This window comes from Halictus rubicundus, chromosome 4 (genome assembly GCF_050948215.1).
Source record: "Halictus rubicundus isolate RS-2024b chromosome 4, iyHalRubi1_principal, whole genome shotgun sequence".
In the NCBI taxonomy this organism is placed as follows: Eukaryota; Metazoa; Arthropoda; class Insecta; order Hymenoptera; family Halictidae; genus Halictus; species Halictus rubicundus.
Genome location: NC_135152.1, coordinates 6,407,879 through 6,428,829, shown reverse-complemented (window position 1 = coordinate 6,428,829; position 20,951 = coordinate 6,407,879). Strand labels below are relative to the sequence as shown.

Sequence of the window (20,951 nt, the reverse complement as noted above, 5' to 3'; positions counted from 1 at the left end):
CGCCTATATCCACCCCTGGATCACCCCCGCCGCGAGGCGTTCTAATATTCTCGGCTATCCCGGTCCCATTCGGCGAGAACTCTCTCCACCCGCCTCTCTCGCTCTTGAATATTCACTTCGTTTGGCCTAGCAGCCAATTTTCTTTTTATTCGACCTCGTTTCCCGTGTTTCGCGTCGATACTCCACCACCCCCTCCCTCACCGCCGCCTCGCTTTCTTCGCGAAATTCTCTTTTTCCACGATCTAATTGGATCCGGGAACGCCGATCGTCTCGATCGTTTTCTCGTCTGTTTCGCAAGCCTGTTTCGCCGACGCCGACTCTTTGTTTCTTCTCGCAGAAGACTGTGCGATGAATCTGGATCTGCTTACTGCGAGAGTCAAATTCGTCAGTGTTTTATTTTACGCAAAAAGGAACAGCACTCTCCGATAGCACTCTCAAATGTTATCGGAGGGTGCTATTGCTTTCGCGCAAAATAAAACACTGACCAATTTGACACTCGAAAGTGACTCGCCACAGTTTTACTCTCAAATGGGCACGCACCCTAACACGTTGTCTGCTGCGTCAGCGGATGACATAATTCTCTTTGAAAGTTAATTTTATTCATAATACCGTTGATTTTATGCATTCGTGGGAAAAATCAGAAGATGAAATACACAACGGTAGAGAGGTAGAAGGAATTTAAGAGTGCCGATGCGGAATCGTCGATTTACAAATTTTTATTTGGTTCCAGTAATTCATGCAGATAATTTTTATTCTGCATAGAAATCTTTAATCTAGTTATTAGACTGCGGATCTTTATGCACAATAAAGATGGTTCGAATTAATTGCCAGACGTAGGAACCGAATTTATTTCACTTTTTAACGGTTTCATCGAGTCGTAAGAAACGTATTGGCGTTCTTAGATTCTTTTAATCTGTCCACTGTTTGAAATCATGCTTATCTATACCCGCATAAAATCCACAGTCTAGATAGATCTTATTTTGCATAGAAATCTTTAATCTAGTTATTAGACTGCGGATCTTTATGCACAATAAAAATGGTTCGAATTAATTGCCAGACGTAGGAACCGAATTTATTTCACTTTTTAACGGTTTCATCGAGTCGTAAGAAACGTATTGGCGTTCTTAGATTCTTTTAATCTGTCCACTGTTTGAAATCATGCTTATCTATACCCGCATAAAATCCACAGTCTAGATAGATCTTATTTTGCATAGAAATCTTTAATCTAGCTATTAGACTGCGGATCTTTATGCACAATAAAAATGGTTCGCATTAATTGCCAGACGTAGGAACCGAATTTATTTCACTTTTTAACGGTTTCATTAAGTCGTAAAAAACGTATTGGCGTTCGTAGAGTCCACTGTTTGAAATTGTGCTTATCCATAACTGCATAAAATCCACAGTCTAGTTATATCCGATCGACACAGTTAGTTTTTGTTGATTGGAAAATAGATTTTAGTCGGGCCACTGTGCGCCGAGTTTATAGGCCAACGTGTTTCGCAGAGGGAGCGAAGCTTTCATCGAGCAATCAGAACGAAACTTATCATTCGCGGAGCACGTGACGCGGCGATCGGCCGCGCGCGTTTTAATCTTGAGTTAATAAAATCGATTCTCTTTTTTTTTTCACGTGCAGGGCTTTGGTACGGTCCGCGCGCGCGGAACTCTTTCATGGCAGATTAATCAAAGTCACCGAGTGAATTGTAGAGGCCCGGTCAACAGATTACAGAGATACCGGGGGCTCGTGTATCATTCGCGTATCATAAAAGGAAAAAATCGGGCGCCGTCGAACGACGGTATTTCATCGTGCTCTGTTTTCCCGTTTTGTCGGGCAAACAACAGGGAAAAGTGAATTCGACGGCGCAGCGCGGGCGGACCGGCCTGGCCCGAACAGATTCCACGGGGGAAAAAATGGTTAAGAATATAACAAAAGGGAGGCAGATAGCTGTCCCGCGGACGGTGTTATCTTTCTACCGAAACCCTTCCAACGGACGATCCATCATCTTGCCTCGGGGATCGAACTCGGTTCCTACCGAATTCGTGTCTCTTCGATCGTGAAGCGATTCGACGATCCTACCAGTCCGATGACGTCTTTTTAACATTTGAAAAATGGCATTCGGCCGTGCCCGTTTCGCACGCTGTTCGAATTTCTGCAACTGGATTTATGGATTTATGTTGTCGTCATTAGAAATTCTGCAAGAATTTCCTTCCTTCGTGAGTAATTGTAGTAGGTCGGAAATAATATATCTGTAAGGATGTCGAGGATCTTATAATGTGATTTCATAAACTCGTTTATTTCGGAAGAATACAAGAACTAGAGGTTACCCTCGTGCGCGCAACGACAACGTTGGCTTCTTCTCCGCTCTACACTTTTAACTGTTTTTGCAGTGTAGGCGGTTACATTTCGGAAGCCAATCACGGGTGCCTTAATTCTAAAGTACGCCTTCCGAGAGGCGACAGGGTGAGGGAAACCGACCAGTTTATTAGGGTACCCTCGCCCCGAATCCTCGTCGCCTACCTAGGGCCCTTAACATTACGCATTTGGTCCGCAGATGTCTTACGGTACGTCAACGGCTATTGAGACCTTTAGCTAAAATATGAAGTCTCTAATAAATCATCATAAAACATAAAGTTCCGCTAAATCTCAAAAATAGCCTGAAGTCACGTCCGCACCGTAATCATAAACTGCGCCCTTGGCCGGCCTATGGTTGCGGCCCGCATGGGTCGCGGTCGCTCGAATTCCTTACATATCAATAATCGCCAATTCTTTTCTTCAGTCTTCCAAATTATTTATTTTTCTCATAAATGCATAAAATCCTCAGTCACGATCGTCACGCATGCGTGACACAGATAGCGAACACCAAACATACTGGAAGCCAAAATGAAGTGGCCAACAACAGTCGGTTTGTTTAAGACGCCGCAATATTCGCGACGGTGGCGCAGCGATTTCTCACAATTTTTCCTTGCGCCGTGTTCCATGGAAAATCACCGGGTCTCTAGCTCGCCGCCAAGATTTCCAAATCTAATCTGGTGTTTCAGCGATCCGGCTCTCTCTCTCTCTCTCTCTCTCTCTCTCTCTCTCTCTCTCTCTCTCTTTCTACCCGAAAAACTTTCCTCGTACGCTCCGAATATTACGCCAGTCGGCGGATTACGCGAATTCTCCGAAGAAAGCGGAAAGAGGAACGCATCCGTCACGGTCGGACGTCGGGTCGAACGGCCATATTGAATTGCAAAGTTTTCACGGAGCCTCGAATCCCGCCGGAACACGGTCGACAATTGCTCGACCAGCTTCATTTTCCTAGCCCCGGTAGGAAATTCGGTATCCCCAGTCGTCGTCGCCTCCGCGTTTCTTCCCGAGGAAGAACAACTTCATCGCAACCCACCCTTGGACTTTTCGTTCGATTCTTATTCGTGCTTTTGGACGCCGGCTGCGACACGGACTTCCGGTCAATTGTCGCGCGACAGAAACGTCGAGGATCCGGCTGCTTTGTGTCGGCGAGATTGTATAACGCCCCGCTTTGCTTCGTTCTGCTTTGCTCTGCTTCGCGTCACCCGCTTGTACAAGCGTTGCTCGAGTTGTCTTCGATCTGCTCTGCTGCAGCGGATGATCGAATTGTTACAGTGATTTGCGTAGATTAACGACTTCACCTCGAAACCGTCAGTTGTTACTCGAAAATCTTGCTACGATTTGCTACACTGGATTCTTGTTACTGTTTGATGGTGTATCGGTGCTTGTAAATGGCAAAGTTACATTGAACTTTGGGTAATATTATTATTATAAAGGAATATACATCGGTTTCGTTTAGGGCTCGGCATTTCTAGTGTTAAAAAAAATGACAAGAGACAGAAAATTTAAGGATATTTGTTGCATTATTTTCAATTGTTCGAGACGATTAACACTTTGGCTGCCCAACTAGAAACCTCAAAAATTCCATAAAATCAATGTGTTATTTAATGAAATAAAAATTGTTAAAAATTAAATCTATGATACTGAGTAGTCCTCCAACTTTCTAGAATTTTACAGATTCTAATCTTTGGTACAGTAAATATACTAACGTAAAAATTCATTTTAAAACATGGATAAATAATTCCGTCACAAACATATGGGTGACATGGCAGTCAACGTGTTAAAAGAAAATTTTTTCATTTCAGTTTCTGTGAAATAGAGTTGGAGAATTTATATTTTGCATTTTGCAGTCTGTGAAGCACCGTGTAGTCTTTTCTTTCGGCAGACTACACGCAGATTTGTTTGCCCGATAAAGATCGTCTTCCGCCAGCAAAAGGGCACGTATCGAACTTCGACAGAGACGCGGGCACCAGGCCGCGAGAACACGAGAGCACGAATGTATCCTGGAGCGGATTGGAAATTTATCCGCGGCGCGTTCCCCGAGTTTCGGCCCCGGTTACCACACGTAGTTTGCGGGAACTCGTGGAAACCGGCGCGGCACTGTTTCACGGGGAAGAATCCCGAAACTCCGTGCCACAGGGCGCACACGTTTCGCGACAATGGGACCGGCGACTGGTGTGTTCGCCGCGTGGTCGAACTGGTTACGCGGCAAATAAGGGCTCGCGGTTTTCGGGCAGTTCATTTGACCGACTGCTACACGCGAAAATTTATCGTTGTCGGCTCGCCGGATTAGTTAACTAGCCGCTTCGGTTTTTACCAGAGGACAAATTGACTAAACCCGGAAAAGCCGGAAAAAATTATTTAAGCGTTATATATAGGCTCAATGCCATAATGTAGTAGGTCGTTGAATTCGTCTTAACATCAGCTATAACATTATAAAATCAAAAATATATCTTAACAGTTAAAAAATTAAATTGATCCTCACTTTTTATAAAAAAAAATTTTTGTCCGACATTTTATGTATTGAAATTTGTAGACATCTCAATACTGTTAATCTTTTATTCGAACCTTTTTTTCCTCAGATTATCGGAAACCCTCGAAAAATCGTGGCGATTGTAGAGTACGTGCACCGAAAAGCTGGAAAAAGTATTTTTACACGTAAATTATGTTAAAATGATGTAAATTATTATTTTAATACGAAATATGGAGATCACGACGTGTTTTAATAAGTAGATATGTATTTTGAGAATATTTTTAAATTCTAAACGCTTATACTAAATTAGCTATAAAACGTCAATCCGGACAAATCCGGAACCAAACTTTATTAGCTTGGAATCACAAGTCTCTACCGAATATAATGAGATCAAAAAGACCATCGGGACTCACTCAGAACCATAATAAAATCGTTAATGAAGTCTTTGTAAAAATAATTAAAAATAATTTCTGAATTATTGATCATATACAAATATTAATAACTTAATAAATAAGTATAATAAAAAAATGAAAACAGTCTGAAAGTGTAGTCCATACTTACCTAAAAGATATCCATAATGCAAAAAATTACACAGCTTTTTTAAAGCATGTAAAAATCACTCATAAATGAACGATATGTTATAGCATGATTGGAAAGGCAATACAAGTCACAGAATCTCTTGACTTTCGATTAAGTTTAGAGATTCATAAACTTACAAATGAATAAAAAAAATTTAGTACATTGTTCTCCACACATTCAACAACTTCGAGCAATAAAAAAATTACAGTTTACGTTAAATTTTTGAAATTGACTTTTTTCCGGCTTTTCGGACCAAATACCCCACTGTGCGGCGCGGCGATTCGTTGTTCTTGCGGTGGCTGATGAACCGCGAGCGTATAGACTCCCACCGACTTAATTTAGTTGATGAGGCAGAGGCTAGAATTCATCATTAGACCGCGGATTTTAAACATTTTTGAAAATGAGCAGCTGCAATTTAAAGAAAGAAAGAATTTTTCAAATCTTTCGTAATTAACCCGGAACATTTTTATTTTGCATACAGATCAACAGTCTATTATTCATTAATAATGTTCTACATTCCCATTACAGATGTCAACGCAGTCTTAAAGTAATTGGAGAACGAGTCTGTGGTCTAAGTATATCAAATATTATTCTAATGTAATTATGGTGACGATAGGATCTTGAGGATAGGATAAACCACTTGATATTTCAGGTTAAGCAACGGCCGTCGCGGTACGTACTGACTGGGATGGGTTACCTACCGCGCGTTAACGAAGTTTTCTCAGCCAGCAAAATTAACTTTCGAGATTATTCAACGTCGTCTACCAAATGGCCGCCAAGGTCCTCCAAGAAAGAGATATTATTGGGAATTACAAAAATGGAGAACTGTACCCGAAAAAATATAAAAATGTGTGTGATGAACACCGTTTCTTCAAAGCGTGTATATTGGGTCCTTTAGGGCTGCAAAGTGCTGTAATTCTCAGGATCTTTGTAGGTGCCAGAAGGGTCGAAATTCTCCAAGGATTTTAGAGAATGAATGTTAAAGGGATAGAGTGTTGTTAATAGTTCCAAAAGTTCAAGGAATGGAAAGGGTCAACATTCCAACTGCGATGGAAACACAAAAGGGTCAACATTCAAACTGTGTGATGGGGAATGCCCAAAAGGGGTCAACCAACATTCCAACACTGATGAGAATAGAAAAGTTTTCAACTTCAAGAATTCCAGGAAGATATACTAGAAGTCTGAAAAATTTACAAATGGCAAAGAATGCCACAACTGAAATCAATAGGGAATACAAAGAGAGGCAAGTATTTCTAAAAAAGATCTTGGGAAAACAAAAGAACGCAAATACCCAAGATACAATGAAAATTCAGAAAAGCCTTGTATATTCCAAGAGCCTTTAGAATGCAAAGTTATCTTCCTAAATCCATTCTCAAAGTCCCACGACTACAAAAGGGTCATATTATACCACTCTTAAAGGAAATCCCAGGTGTTTGCAAAATGATAAAAAAAGAGAGAGAGAGAGAGAGAGAGAGAGAGAGAGAGAGAGAGAGAGAGAGAGAGAGAGAGAGACTACACCAAGAAGAGAGCATCGTAAATGCAAAAGGCCACAGATTGCCACGGAAACAAAAAGAAAAAGGCACACCTCCCTCCGGAGACAAGTCTTTCAGAAATGCAAATCCAACAAATTCCCAAGCACCATGAACCCCCAAAGAAAACCACAACACTCTCAGCTCCCACGAATACAAAAGAGCCGCAACTAACACGGACATCTCGCGGAATGCAAAGGGCAGGAACAGCACAGAGGCGCGGCGTGCAAAATATTTAAAGCACCGCGCATTGGAGATATGAAGGGCTGGGAGAGCGTCGCAAACAAAACCGAAACCGTTCAAATCGGTTCCATTAGTTAGCCAGTAATTCAGCTGCATTTGGTCGAAGCAGTCCCTATTGTCGGAGGCGAACGCGGCGCGGGAAGAGTCCGGAAAACGGAAGATGGAGTGAAAGAGAGATAGAGAGAGAGAGAGAGAGAGAGGAGAGAGACACGTCTGTGGATGGGGGATCGATATTGGCCGGACCTGGTATTTGTTTGGGACGCGACTCAGACGCGGATTGCACGCGGACACGCAGAGAGCGCGGCGGCCGAATGAAAAGGAGACACACAGAGTTTCCCGGGCGCAGATCGATTCGGGCACGATGGGACTCTTTCATTAAATCGGGAAAGACGTCTTCTCGTCTCCCTGCCTGCCGTTCCAGAGGAGAGGACATATAAAGAGGGGACGACGGCGGTAGCGGTGGCTGCGGAATGACCGCGGGAAACTGGCCGCTGATCCGATTCCTCTTCCCTCTCTCTCTCTCTCTCTCTCTCTCTCTCTCTCTCTCTCTCTCTCTCTCTCTCTCTCTCTCACTCTCTTCGTCTTTCTCTTCTGCTCTGCGAGCAGAGTGAACGGATATTCCGAGCGAAGTCGATTTTTTCACCAAACAATGGGATAACGAGGAAGAGAGGGAGGACCCCTCGGCGCAACCATAATCGATGGAACCCCGATGGATTTAACAGGTCGGGAGGGGCGGGCAGGAGAGGGAGAGAAGACTTGTTACCGAGTGCCGGCTTCGATGGGCAGTCACCCAACGCTCTGGATCTTCCCGTGAGCCCCTGCACGTGGCCCCGGCCATTGTGCCAGCCGTTTAGATGAGTGCTGAATGGATATACCGCTGCAAATAAAGCCTGTCCCATTGTAACCACCACTCTCGTCCGACGAGTGTGCCATCGACGTTTTCCTTCCAGGGATTGATCTTCGCGAGCATGTAGCAACACACTCGTGGCATACACCCCGCGATCGTTTGATTTTATTCTCTGTTATACTTGTTTACCCTCGTGTGCCTTCTCTTGTCCCTTCGGACCCTTTGCATGTGCTGCTAAATTCGGAGCAATTTTTATTTATGAATCTGCAGATAATCATTACGACTGCTGTTGACTCTCTACAATTTTATTTTTGGTTAAACCAGCCGCATACGTGGAATTTAACGAGGGGTGTGATTGTTTAGCACTTGCATTTGTACGCGCGATGAGCATTTTCTGAGCGATTCTAGATTTTGCGGGATTCTATAGAGATAAAGGCTCTATAAAGCGGACGAAATCTGTGTTTCGCAAAACTTTCAAAGCCCGAGCCTCAGTTTAATTTCTATTTGCTCGAGCGGCGACAAACTGTATCATGAGCTGCAAAGGAAAAATTGATGTGCACTCCGCCGCGCCCGGCGCAACGGTGTATCTAGAATAACGAATCCGGCCGGCCGGATGCAAATTCGATTCGATACGGGAAATCGTGTCCAACCGATCGGATTGTTCGTTCGCTCGTCAGCGAGATGCGACGATAAATATTAAACAGCCGCGATTTTACGTGTTATTAAATCAGCGCGGGGGCCCCGGTGTCGGCCGAAAATATTCATCAGCATTTATACGGCGAGCACGATACCCCGGTAAAAAATGCTTTGATGAATAATCGAAATTAATAGCAGACCGTGCGCGAAGCAACTTTCGCGGATCCGAACCGGAAACGAAGAAAACTCGCCGAAGGAGACGACTCGACGAGAATCTTCGTTAATGTATTTCATTAACGTTCTTTCCGCGGTGGCCGGAGGTATTAACATGGAATTATTATGCCCCGTATAAAAGCTTCCCGATCAAAGCTACCGGGGCAAAATAGAAAAAATACGCGACATCAAACGCGTAGGAGCCGTTCCCGCTAGAGAGCCCCGGCTCCATTATGATCTGTCTTGTACTTTTTGCTCTAAGTGGTTTAATTTCAGAATCAGCATCTCGTTGGGAAAACGCTGCACAAAAGCGGTGAACAACAGCGGTGTGCACATTGTTACGCGTAACAACGGGCAGATAAGGAAAAATCGGATGGTAGCTGCTGCAAGTTCAGTGGACCTCGGTGTTTATTTTTTGAACGACGCGAGAGTCTGCTACTGACCATTTTCTATTTACTCGGCGGTGTCAGCGCAAGCGTGATTTTGGCTGGACTGTGAATTTTGAGAAGTTATGTCAAGACTGACTGGATGTCATTTAAAACGGAAGGAGATTTATGTGATTAAATATGTTTCTTCTGCTTAATTCGTACCCTCAATATAACACTGAAGAATGTTGATACAAATTAATTCATTAAGACACGAATTAATTTCTGTTTTATTTTTTTACATTCACCGGTATGAGGTCAAAGCAACTAATTTTATGCATTTATGAGAGAAACGAGTGTGCGTGTAATTTAAAAGCAATAGGAGGATTAAAAGAATTTAGAAATGTTGATGTACTATTTTCAATTTGTTGGGATTATTAAAAAAAAAAGGCGCACAGCTTCGAAATAAATACTGTGTCTTGTAATTCTGCAGATAATTTTTATTTGGCACAAAGCTGCGCAGCCTAGTGACAAATATGCTTTAAGTTCAATTCAATGAAATAAAAATTTCCTTCAAGCATTGAAATACGAAAAAAGTAACCGAATAATTTCATATACATTAAAAAAAGAAGATTCAATATCCACCTGAATTGGGGACAGTCCGAATTTAGAAAGCAGAGAATCCACCTCCGTGTTGATTGCAAATTAGACACAAGCTCCGAATTCCGTGCAAATTAGGTTACTTTTTTCAATGTACCGAGCAGAGGGTCGTGTTCAAAATTGGATCGCATCTGGTGGCGAATAAGTAAACATCGACGATCCAATTCCGCGCGTTCTAAAGAGTAAAAAGAAAGCAGATCGGAACGGTAGAAACAGGAATTGATAGGGATCCTAATTAAAATTAGGAGGTCGCCGATCCGCTGCGCTCTCGGCGATCGTTTCCGCCTGGTCGTCCTCCATTTGCATAACAGTAAAGATACCGGGGATTCGCCTTTGTAACACGCGGTCGTTGCTTAGGCAATTTCATTAACCGCGAACCTACTTCCGCTGGGAATTGCATCGTGATCGCGTAACAATACTTTCGAACCAGCAGCGACGACGGTTTCGTTATCGCGAGGGGTTGGAGAGAGAAGACTGTGTTTTCCGCGCGGGGATAATCGTTCGCGCTTTAATTCCGTGGGAATCGGGTAAAAATTAGGTGGGAAGCCAGCCCGGGGACAATTGGCGCGTTTAAAATGTAATAAGCGTGGGCGAGGAATCCGCTCGCGGCTGATTTAGAAACCGCCCAGGGTAATTTATTCTAATCGCTGGGAGCCCGGCGCAATCTTCCTTTCTTCGGTGAGCATCTTGCGAATCTCTCGGATAACCGGCCCCGCGGCAATTTCGCCGGCGATTTCTAATATTTGATTACTTTCGGTGATGACTGCGGAACTTTATGGAAAATAAACATTGTTTGTCACAATCACAAGAAACAGCAGTCACACGGACAGTTCTGTCTTCCTTCAATAGTTTCAGCAAGCTGAAGCTACTACATTCTTCAATTGTTACATTCGTGAAATTATTCGCTCGCGTTAAGACAATCAATTTTTACACATCGATCAATCCTCCTATAGAAGGAACTTCATTCCACGTGCCTTCCTTGAACTTGAAAGCTCTATTCTGCATAAGATGTACAGTGATTTCTCTATATACGTCGCCTAGGCCTGGATGATAAACGTCGCGGAATTATCCCCACTACCGCGAGGTATACCCTGTGAGGTGTCGCTCCGCGCAACAAGAAAATTGTTGGCAAGAAACGGGGGCCAAACCGAAATTTCTTTCATTATTTAAATTGCTTTAATACGTCCATTGTTTTAATATTTCTTCCTTTGTCAAAAACGCTAGGAACTTTAGTTCCAACCCAGTATTAGTCAATACTATGTCGATGAAAGCACGTGTAGGGTGTCCCAAAAGTGTTGTACTTGAAAAGGATGATTCCTGAAGTCATTCGAAGTAACTTTTTCGTTTGCGGAAATGTTGTCCGCAGCTTCGTTAAGAAGTTATTCGCGAAAAACACGGACCAATCAAAGCTCGGCTACGGCGGACGGATTTCGGCACGACCAATGACAAGGCCATGCTCGGCGGGGCCTGACGGCGGGCCGAAGTCCCATCGCCGTAGCCGCGCTCCGATTGGTCCGCGTTTTTCGTTAATAACTCCTCAACGAAGCCGCGGAGAATATTTTTGCAAAGGAGAAAGTTACTTGGAACGACCTCAGGAATCACTCCTTTCAAGGGAGTAATGATTATTGTCGAGGAAATCTCGTGTTTAATCGCATCCAGTGAAGGACACCATACAAAGCATCGTCCAAAAGCACCGTGCAAACCGGGGATCGATGAAACAACAGTTAGTGGATCGGAGTCATACGTTCGGGCAGTTCCGTGCCGCGTGTGTTTTCGCTATTAGATAAATCGTTTCATTTGTCAGGTTGACGTTTCGCGTTTAACAATTCACGGGAGAGTTCGCCCGAAATGCTCGGCCACGAGGGAAAATAAGTGGAGTCCGTGGAACGGCACCGCGGGCTCCGAGATTTCTATGTAACAGCTTCGGAACTGCGATGCAAATGGAATGTAATGAGTCGGAAAACAAAGTTTGAGCGGTTGTCGCTCTGGGAATCGATACCGGAGATGGATACGAATTCTGGCGGAGCCGCGTGGCGGTCGATACGGCCCGGCGTTTCGGATCGTAAAAATAGATAGCGGGAGTTTTTCAGATTGAGAAGGATGATATCGACGACTCTTGAGACGGAGCGAGGGGGGTGGGGGTGGGGGGTGCGCGAGCGGACTCCTAGGACGTGTGAATCTATAGCGCTTGGCTCCCCAACGCGGTCGATATCGTCGATTTCTCAGTTCTCCGAGAGGAAACTGGAGTTATACTCTAGGAGATCAGCGGAACATGGCATCGTGATCTATGACGTTCGAAATTGTCTAATAACCGCATTCATCGTCTTCTGGCTTCGTCCGGAGTCTACAATAGCTGGCAAATAGAAAATCGCCTCAGGGCTATTGATTCGATCCTGCAGCGTTCTGTTTGTTGAGATCATTGTTCGACAAAGGCCGCTGTTTTGCAACGTAAACATACGGTAGAACGCGGAAAATATTAAGGGTTCCGATTGGAGATTTTCACGGAAACATTTCCGAAGAGTCCAATTATAAATTCCGCAGAACGAATCGATCTTTTTCTTTCGCGCGAAGAGGAAGAAATTCCCCGTTAAACGTCGAAGAAAAGAACCGCACGTGACCGCGGGCGATCCGCCATGCAGGTCCGCGAAACCTGAATAAATTAGCACGGCAACGTTCGAGAGGAAGGATCGGGGGCAGCGTTCGATCTATAGATCCCGGCGGATGGGTGGTTGGGAATGGTGGTTATCGATCTCGGCGAACAACGCCGAGCGGTCCCGGCATGCCGGGAGTGGTAAAACTGCTATTACTTTTTACCGATTCGTCGCTGGTAAACGGATCACGTACACGGTCGCAGTAAAAGATTGAGAAACAGAGGGGAATTTTTATTCCCAGCGGTTCGTTTTGAATACCCGGCGTCTAGACGCGTTCGTTTCTCCTTCTTGTTTCAGCGGCGCGTACTGAAATTTTCACCTTTGAGCGTCACGATCGTAACACATAATATCGTGCTGCCGTCGCGAGTCGCGGAGTCGCGTCGAAGATGCTCGATCTCGGCCCGTTTGTTTATTTATCGACCGGGCGCCGTAAAACCCGTCCGACACGCTGCGAGACCGTGCGATTTGTTTCTGATTGCGGACCTCAGAGGCTAAAGGCGTCTAAACGATCGAACGTCTTTATGATTGCGCGACCGTTCCAATCGGGCCCACTCGCTCTCGAATAATTTTTACTACCGCCCGAACAATGGTCAATGCACCAGCTAGGAAAATTGCTTTATTGTTTACGACGGAGACACGACAACTTTTACGCGCGCGAATATTTCGTTACTATGGCTGCGCCGTGCGTTTTGCTGGGAAAATAGAGAGATTTATGTTAGAACCTTGGTACACATAGTTTATCAATTTATTTTAAATATATTTTTAAAAGTTTATTTTCACTTACTGACGAGCGCTACTAACTTTACAAGTACTGTATGACTAGTGTATTAACATTCAGTTACCTGTTTAATGTGCTCTTTAGTGACCTACACTCGCGCTGGAAAGTATGTTGACACCTTTTCAAGCGGAATTACTTTTTTAAAATTAGTCCAAATAACTTGAATCTTTTTTAGATGTTAGACCGACTAGTTTGCTAGAGAATGACTAAAGAAATGTTTTTTTAGATTGCAATTGATTGGCATGATAAATAAATTAAAAAATTATGTTTTTTCAACTTTTTCATCTGATCTTATGACGATAATTTAAAAAATGCGTTTTGTAGATTTCGATAACTTATATGCATACTGAAAATTTCATAAAAATTGGTCAATGTTGCAATGAGCTACAAACGTTTCAAGATGATCACATAAGGGCGAAATTCCCTGGCAAAGTCGAAAATCTGCGACTTTCACCCTTAAACTCTCATCTTGAATCGTTTGTGGCTCATTGCAACGTTCACCGATTTCGATGAAATTATCAGTATGCAAGTAAGTTACCGAAATCTACAAAACGCATTTTTTAAATTATCGTTACAGGCTGAGATAAAAAAGTAGAAAAATCATCATTTTTTTATCATTCCAACCAATAGCAATCTAAGAAATGTTTGTTTAGTCATTCCCTAGTAAACTAATTGGTCTAAAATCTAAAAAAGATTCAAGTCATTTGGACCAATTTTAAAAAAGTTATTCCGCTTGAAAATGTGTCAACATACTCTCCGGCGCGACTGTATGTCTGGAAAAATCTGGCAGGAGATTTTCTAATAAAACAGAACATCTTCTAAACGATAATCTCACTAAAAGTTATTAAATCATATGACAGAAGTCTGTGCCTTCAGAAGTAAAATCGTCGGCTAAACAATTTCTTTGATTTTTTAGCACAACGAGACAGGGCCCTGTCGGAAGGCAAAATTGTTAACGCACGAAGCAGAGTGGTTAATAATTGAACAACGAAGTGCACAGAATCGAGCAGGTCGAGTACGATAGTTCTGATAAAACGAGGCGGGACGATGGTAACTAGAAATGGCGGCCGTCTACCCGGAAGAATTTAATCTTTCGGCCGGGTGGAACGCGTCCAATTCGAGTCGCTAGTAAACCGGCCCGAATTTCGGATGCATTGTCATCTTTATTGCTGGAAGAGATGGAGATCATCGGGTCCGTTTGGCAGCCGCGCGGCCTCAAATCACGCGGCGCTCTCCGTTCGACCTGCTGTGCCAAGAATGGCTACACGCTCGGCTAGGGCCTAGAGGGTTTATCGGTATTCCACGGTTTACTCTTTCATTGAATCCCGAAGAAGTTGTGCTTCACGTTTCTGTCGTGCGGCGCGCGGCGTCACACGCGCGCGTTTTACATAGCATCGCCGCCGATCCCGACCCCGGCGATGCTGATTTCGATGGGACTCGGATACGTGACTGGAAACGGTGCTCCGCTGTCGTGTCGAGAAGAAGTTACAACACGTCCGAGAACACGCGGCTGTCTCTGAACAGGGCGGTCTGCCTCGGATCGAAATTATCGGGGGCAACCGTGTCCCTCCAGAAAACAGACCAGCAAATCTTGGGATCGATCGTATCCCTTCCGTCGGTGCTGTGATCTAGTAGAATCCTCGTGCTCTTGCAGATTTTATTGCTGTTCGAACTCGACGTTCTTAAGTTGTCGAATAGACGTTGTTTCGTTCGCTCAAGTGGGCTCTTCGCAGGCGAGAGACAAAATCAATTTTGAGGGATCGTTCTTTCGACGCTAACCACGGAATTCGCGCAAACGTCCGAGCAAGCTGAACCTAAGTCGACGCGCAACGACGAATGAAGAGACATTTGGGATTCGTGGATTCTTCGGGATATCTCTGTTCTAAAGACCGGGAGCCGCAAAAGTTCGACACGGACGTCTACAAATCACTTTGCGGAGGACACGATTTTCGCGAGGGTCCGTCGTCTATCCATCATTTTCATTCGGTTCGCATTTCCACGGGCCTGCAGATTACCGGGGAAGCCAGTTGTCCCGCTTCACGTCGTCGCCGACGTCCATAGCCGAGAATCGCGGAAAAATTGTGATTTATAGAGACGGCTCCATAAAAATCAGACGGCGTTCGGTCGTCGCAGCGACGTTGCGAAATTTGTTTGAAATGCATTCGGCTATCGAGCACGGGGATCAATCGCACGACCGTGGATCGACCGTTGCACAAGAGAGAGCGTTTCCATCGTTCGTGGCGCGAGAGACCGGTATCCGGCAGATCTCCAGCTGTTTTTGATTCATCGTGACCGGGCTTCAGGGAGAGAGAGAGAGAGAGAGAGAGAGAGAGAGAAGGAGTATATCTTGGCGTGCTATCACGGGTTTCGATCCAATGGAGCCGTTAGACAGTCTATTTCCGGCGTATCTTCTGTAACGGTGACACCCGGGCTTTATTACGATCTCGACGGGAATGCAGAATCAGTTTGGCCGTTCGTCACGCCGCCGGGTAGATCGTTAACGCGCGGAAAGGGAACGTGAAATCGTTTTCAGTCCGGCGCGGCGCGGTGGCCACCTGTGAAACATAGTTCCACGATTGTTCCGATTACGCGTGCGGGAAAGCGACGCGGGAGGAAGTCATTTTTCCGAATGTCTAGTGTACGGTAATGCCTCGATAGATGGAACTTCGGGACCGAAATGTCAACGCTCATAGCGCGCACAGATTCATTGACCCCTCTCAAAGACCACGAGCGGACAAATCCTGAGAAAACTTTTTTTCCTTCGAATGATCTCTTTGCAAAACTTTCGCCAACATTGTCTCGCGACACTTTTCCGATTGATACGACACTAAACGCGACACAGTTTGGGTCGCAGTGCTAGGTTAAATCTTCACTGATTCATACTGGATGGCAAAGTTAGATAGAGAGAGAAAGGCACAGAAAGATGGGAGAGAGGGAGTGAAACAATGAGAGAGACGGTGAGAAAAATAAAGAGAAGAAAATTTGTAAACGGAACGGGATCGCTTTGTAACCCGTAAGGGAACAAATAAATATATATACATGCATACATACTGATTCATACAATGAATCGTGCTGCATACGGATGAGACATATGGTAAAAGTTTCGTTCAAAAAATAAATTAAAAACAGAAAAATTTTTTCATTGGAAACGACTGATTATTTGGTTATATTTAATGGTTGCTGGTTTGTTGCAGTCAAACTTCCTTGGCAATAGAGGCAGGGATTGGAAAGATCTGACACTGGCGTGGAGGAACTTGCGCGTTTAGAACTTGTTTCCCAGATTGCTAGAGTACAATCAGAGAATTTGCCGCGGAGAAACTAATATTAACGCTTAATTACTTCCTGGTTCTTAGAGCAGTCACGATTTAAGGCTTTACAGTCCGAGTAACATCGAATGCAATTTCTAAACTTTGATAACTGCAAAAATTGCCTCAGTTGCGAATACTAACATTTACGATTATTAGCCACCCCATCAATGCCTTCACACTTGCGAACTGGAACAACCTAATAACTTATGATTGGACTGCGGATCTTTACGCAAAATAAAAGTTGTCTGCGTAAATTGTACAAAGCAGAAGCCAAATAAAAATTTCAGTCTTCCTTTAATGATTTTAATCTGCTCACTGCTCTAAATTACTCATTTTTATGCATTTATGGCAAAACTTGGTAGGTCTAGCACAAAATAGAAGAAACATTAGATGAATATAGTGTTACTGGTACATTATTTGCAACCTATTAAAATTATTCAGAGAAGGATTACATTTTTATGAACGCATTTTCAGGTGTAACTTCGTTAAAACGTTATCTCAGCTGATTGACATAATGAAGAAGAAATTGCTGGGCGAATCAGCTTGAAAATTTTTTCTGTATCTTAAGGAAAATTCCTATTATTATTTTTTCGTTTTCTACAACCTAGAGAACATGTCTAAGATGGCAGAGATTATATTGTTATATTTGCGAGAAAAAAATTCGCATTCTAAAGACTATTTCATACGAAACACAAAATATTTCAATCCAAAACAAACATATTTCGGCCACAGTAATTCGCATTACTCAAGTCCGCACAGAAAAATTGCCGCCACCAGCGCGCTACAAAGAAAAACCAATTAAAGCGATTTTCATGACACGAAATTGATCAAACAAACACAAAATGGATACCTCTGTCGGCTAAATCGCTCCAATTGAATGAAACGAATATGAATTACACGCGAAAACGTTTCATAAATTATTTCCAATAACAAACACTATCAAATTTGGGCATAAAGGAAATTTACGAAACAATTCTTTCGAATAAATGTTCGAATTCCAGCGACCAATCGCAATTTCATACTGATTGATCAAACGAATGCTCCTTTACAGGAAGAATTATAAGACTCTAGGAGATGTGTTTCAAGTTCCACGTACCGACTACGAATTTTCTTGTAGCAGGTCATAGCGTATAAAAATCTGGAGGATGATGGATCAGGCTTATGTCTCTATTATCTAGGTAACATCTCGGGTCCCACTTTCCGGGATCCTGCTCCATTTGGACGGGAACATTCATCATCGTTACTTGTTGACGCAGATAGTGCATTCTTCAGTAATATTAACACATTGCAATTTATTTACCGACAATAATGTCCACGCATTAGATCTAATGTTTGTTGGTTTTATAGAACAATGGTAACATATAAACCTACAATTTTATTGCTCAAACAATTGTGACAAATGAGTAGATGAAGCACGACAGAAGAATTGGGGAATATTATTAAAATCATTAATAATATGAATAAATTTCCATATCGCTCTCATCTCTTGAAATTGACGCAGAACATTTTTATTTTGCGTAAAGATCCGCAGTCCAGTTTTCAGTCAAAGAATTCTTTAATAATTTATCACGACTGGAGCTGGGAATCGCCTATCTGGCACAGAAAGGAAGCCATAGTCGTCATCTCTGCAGAAGGGAATAATATTTGAATCATGCTATCGGTCCCTTTCGATCGACTTTATTCGAAATAACTACGCGTTCCGGGTTTAATTAGACGAGATTGCGGGAGGGTCGAGATAAGACGGCGCGTGCGTTCGATATATCAAACTCGCGCAGATTTCAGGAACAAATGGACCAATTCCCAGGTAGCTCGTAGGTCGTCGTATCTACAGGTTCATCCTTGTTCGGTGCTTCATGCTCGTCTTGGGATGCATTGCTGCGTGCGGGTGTTAAGCGCACAAGTTAATTACGGCGATGCAGTCGATAGCGCTGTTATCCGACTGCCGCATAATCCGCGATAATTCGCGTGGCACTCTGATTATTTGATAGCGATCTGTTTGATACCCGGTGCGATAAGCTCCGAAAAATCGTCTACGATCAATTCTGACGTCGAGCGGGGCAAAATTTGCAATTGTTAATTCAAGCGTACACTAGCAATCACAAAGATTGGATAAAATGAATTTTTTCGTTAAAAATCACCGACGCTAGCAAATCTTTCGAACTCTTCAGGACTACCAGGATGTAACTGTTGCTAGGAGTCGCAAGCACCGACGAAAATTTTGAATTCTTCGGGTTTACTGAATTTTTCCGCTAGAAGTCACAAGGACTGGGAAATATTTCGAACTTCTCAAGGTATCCTCGCTCGGGAAACTTCTCTAGAGCTTGGCAGATTCTAATTGGTCAGGCGGGTAGTTCCAAAAGATGGCCAGCTCCAGCCACGTTTGACCCAGCCGAAGGAGCTGAGCAGGCAGAGTGGTTAAGACGCTAACAGCTGCGAGTGCCCGGGCACGGGAAGCATTCGGGCTTCCGAAGGGCGGCAAAATGCGACACAAACGGCACAATGCGCGTGATAATCGGGCAAGTAAGGCATGCAGGCCATTCAACGGCCAGAACTAATAACACAACTCGGCGAGTTCAGCCGCCGGGAGAGCCAACCCCCTGGGGAATTACCTTGCGCGAGCGGTCGGAGACCCCTATAATTCACGTAGTCGGGAATCGGGTCCACTCTAAGCAAATAATATCTTTCCACGATGCAGTGAACCGGCGACGCGATCCACGGGAAATGTCCCCGGGGGTGAATCGAGGATCGAAAGAGTCGAATTTCGAGGCACTCTCGCGCGGGGAATTAGAGGAAGAAAGTTTTCTCTTTTCATAAAACATTCAAGGGCGCGGCGAATTCGTGAAATTGGCAATGACACCGGAGGCTCTTGAGACCCAAGATATTTTTAAACATCTTCTGTTAGAGACATGTTTCTTTGAGACTAATTAGTAAAATAGATCAATCTAGGTTAGCTAGTGCAAGCTAGGCTAGACTCGATTACCTAATCCACACCTGGACCAACTGATATCAATCACTACATACCCCGCCTATATCAGAAACCTGGCTCGGTTCGATTAATCACTCTTGGAGCTAATCCCGAGCTGATTTGACTCATCCAATAATTTCTTGAGTTATCTCAGACCTGGTCCAATCTTAATGTCTTCTAAGCTTACAGACTTGGTCTAACTTTTCAATGTCTTTTAAACCAATCTCAGAGCTTACAAATGGCACCGTAGCTAAACAACTGGAACAAAATAAGACAGAGTGAACACAGCTTTAAAAACAAATACGTGTTTTGTTTATTCGCTACTCTTTTCTACGTACGATGCTAGAGACAAGACATCAAGGAACAGTTTCTGTACGCGATAGAAGTGAAATTTCCCGACGTTTTCACATGTATCGAGACTGCATTACCAGCGAACAGTTTTGCGCCCGGTCTAACGATTCGCACCATCAAATATTTGCCGGCGGAATTTCGATGCCCGCCAATCGATCGGCCATTGTTGCCAGTAGCTTTTCGTCAATTTGAATAACAATAATCGCGCGCACGTGGGCGCCGGGGCTTTGTCGCCGTGCAATTCCCCCGACGGGTACGCTCCGCTCCGTCCATCGACACCCGAGAAAATCGGGTCGGACAAATCGCCGCGTTTTCCGCGTCTGTCGCGAACTTAACGGCCGATTAGGTTCCCCGGACAGATATTTTCGCGTGCCTTCGTCCAATCTTGTCGTGATAACAGAGACGAATTTATTCTCACAAAGCGATCGGGTTCGATCGGATTCAAAGCAACCCCTCCGCACCCCCACCAACGATGTTTGCCCATGAATTATTAATTATTCGCGCCAACAGTGCCCGGTAATTCATTCGCGGAAAATTTGCGTCGGCGGAAGACAAAACGCGTTGCCGTTGGAACGGCGCCACGGTACACGTGACCGAGGAATAAAACTTCCTATTGGAAAATACTGTGTCTATATCTATCTTCTAATGAAGAGACAATCGCCGCCTCAAACGGCTGCGGGAATAATTGTTCGAAACTGTTATATAAAAGCTCCTTTATATAGCAGGAACCTTTATTCTACAATTCTGTTTCGATTGACTTTTTTTTTTAAATAGCGCAGGCAATTGGAATTCGATTATGGACATTGTTAGGTGTTGTTCGTCTAATGGCCGGTAACTATGTAACAAGAGAATAGCAAAAGTAGTAATCTGATACACTACCACCGAACCTACAGAGCTCTCTCAGAATTGCAAAAGTAGCTCTTTTATAAAGTTGGAATGGTCTATAATACAATTCAATATTCGTAAACATTTTGGAGAAAACTGTATGTGGTCACCACGCTCCCAATGG

The 20,951-nt window shown here is 43.8% G+C and overlaps 1 protein-coding gene across 3 annotated transcripts in view; it reads right to left on the bottom strand.

The window, feature by feature from the left end:
* Positions 1–20,951, bottom strand: part of LOC143353274 (von Hippel-Lindau tumor suppressor homolog) — a 113,326-nt gene that overhangs the window by 89,331 nt on the left and 3,044 nt on the right. The window contains exon 1 of one of the 3 annotated variants that reach the window (XM_076786466.1): positions 19,648–19,787. The exons of the other annotated variants lie outside the window; for them this stretch is intronic. The gene's annotated coding sequence lies outside the window, so the exon portion shown is untranslated. Of the gene's footprint in view, positions 1–19,647; positions 19,788–20,951 lie in introns of those variants that run through there. 3 annotated transcript variants of the gene reach the window in all.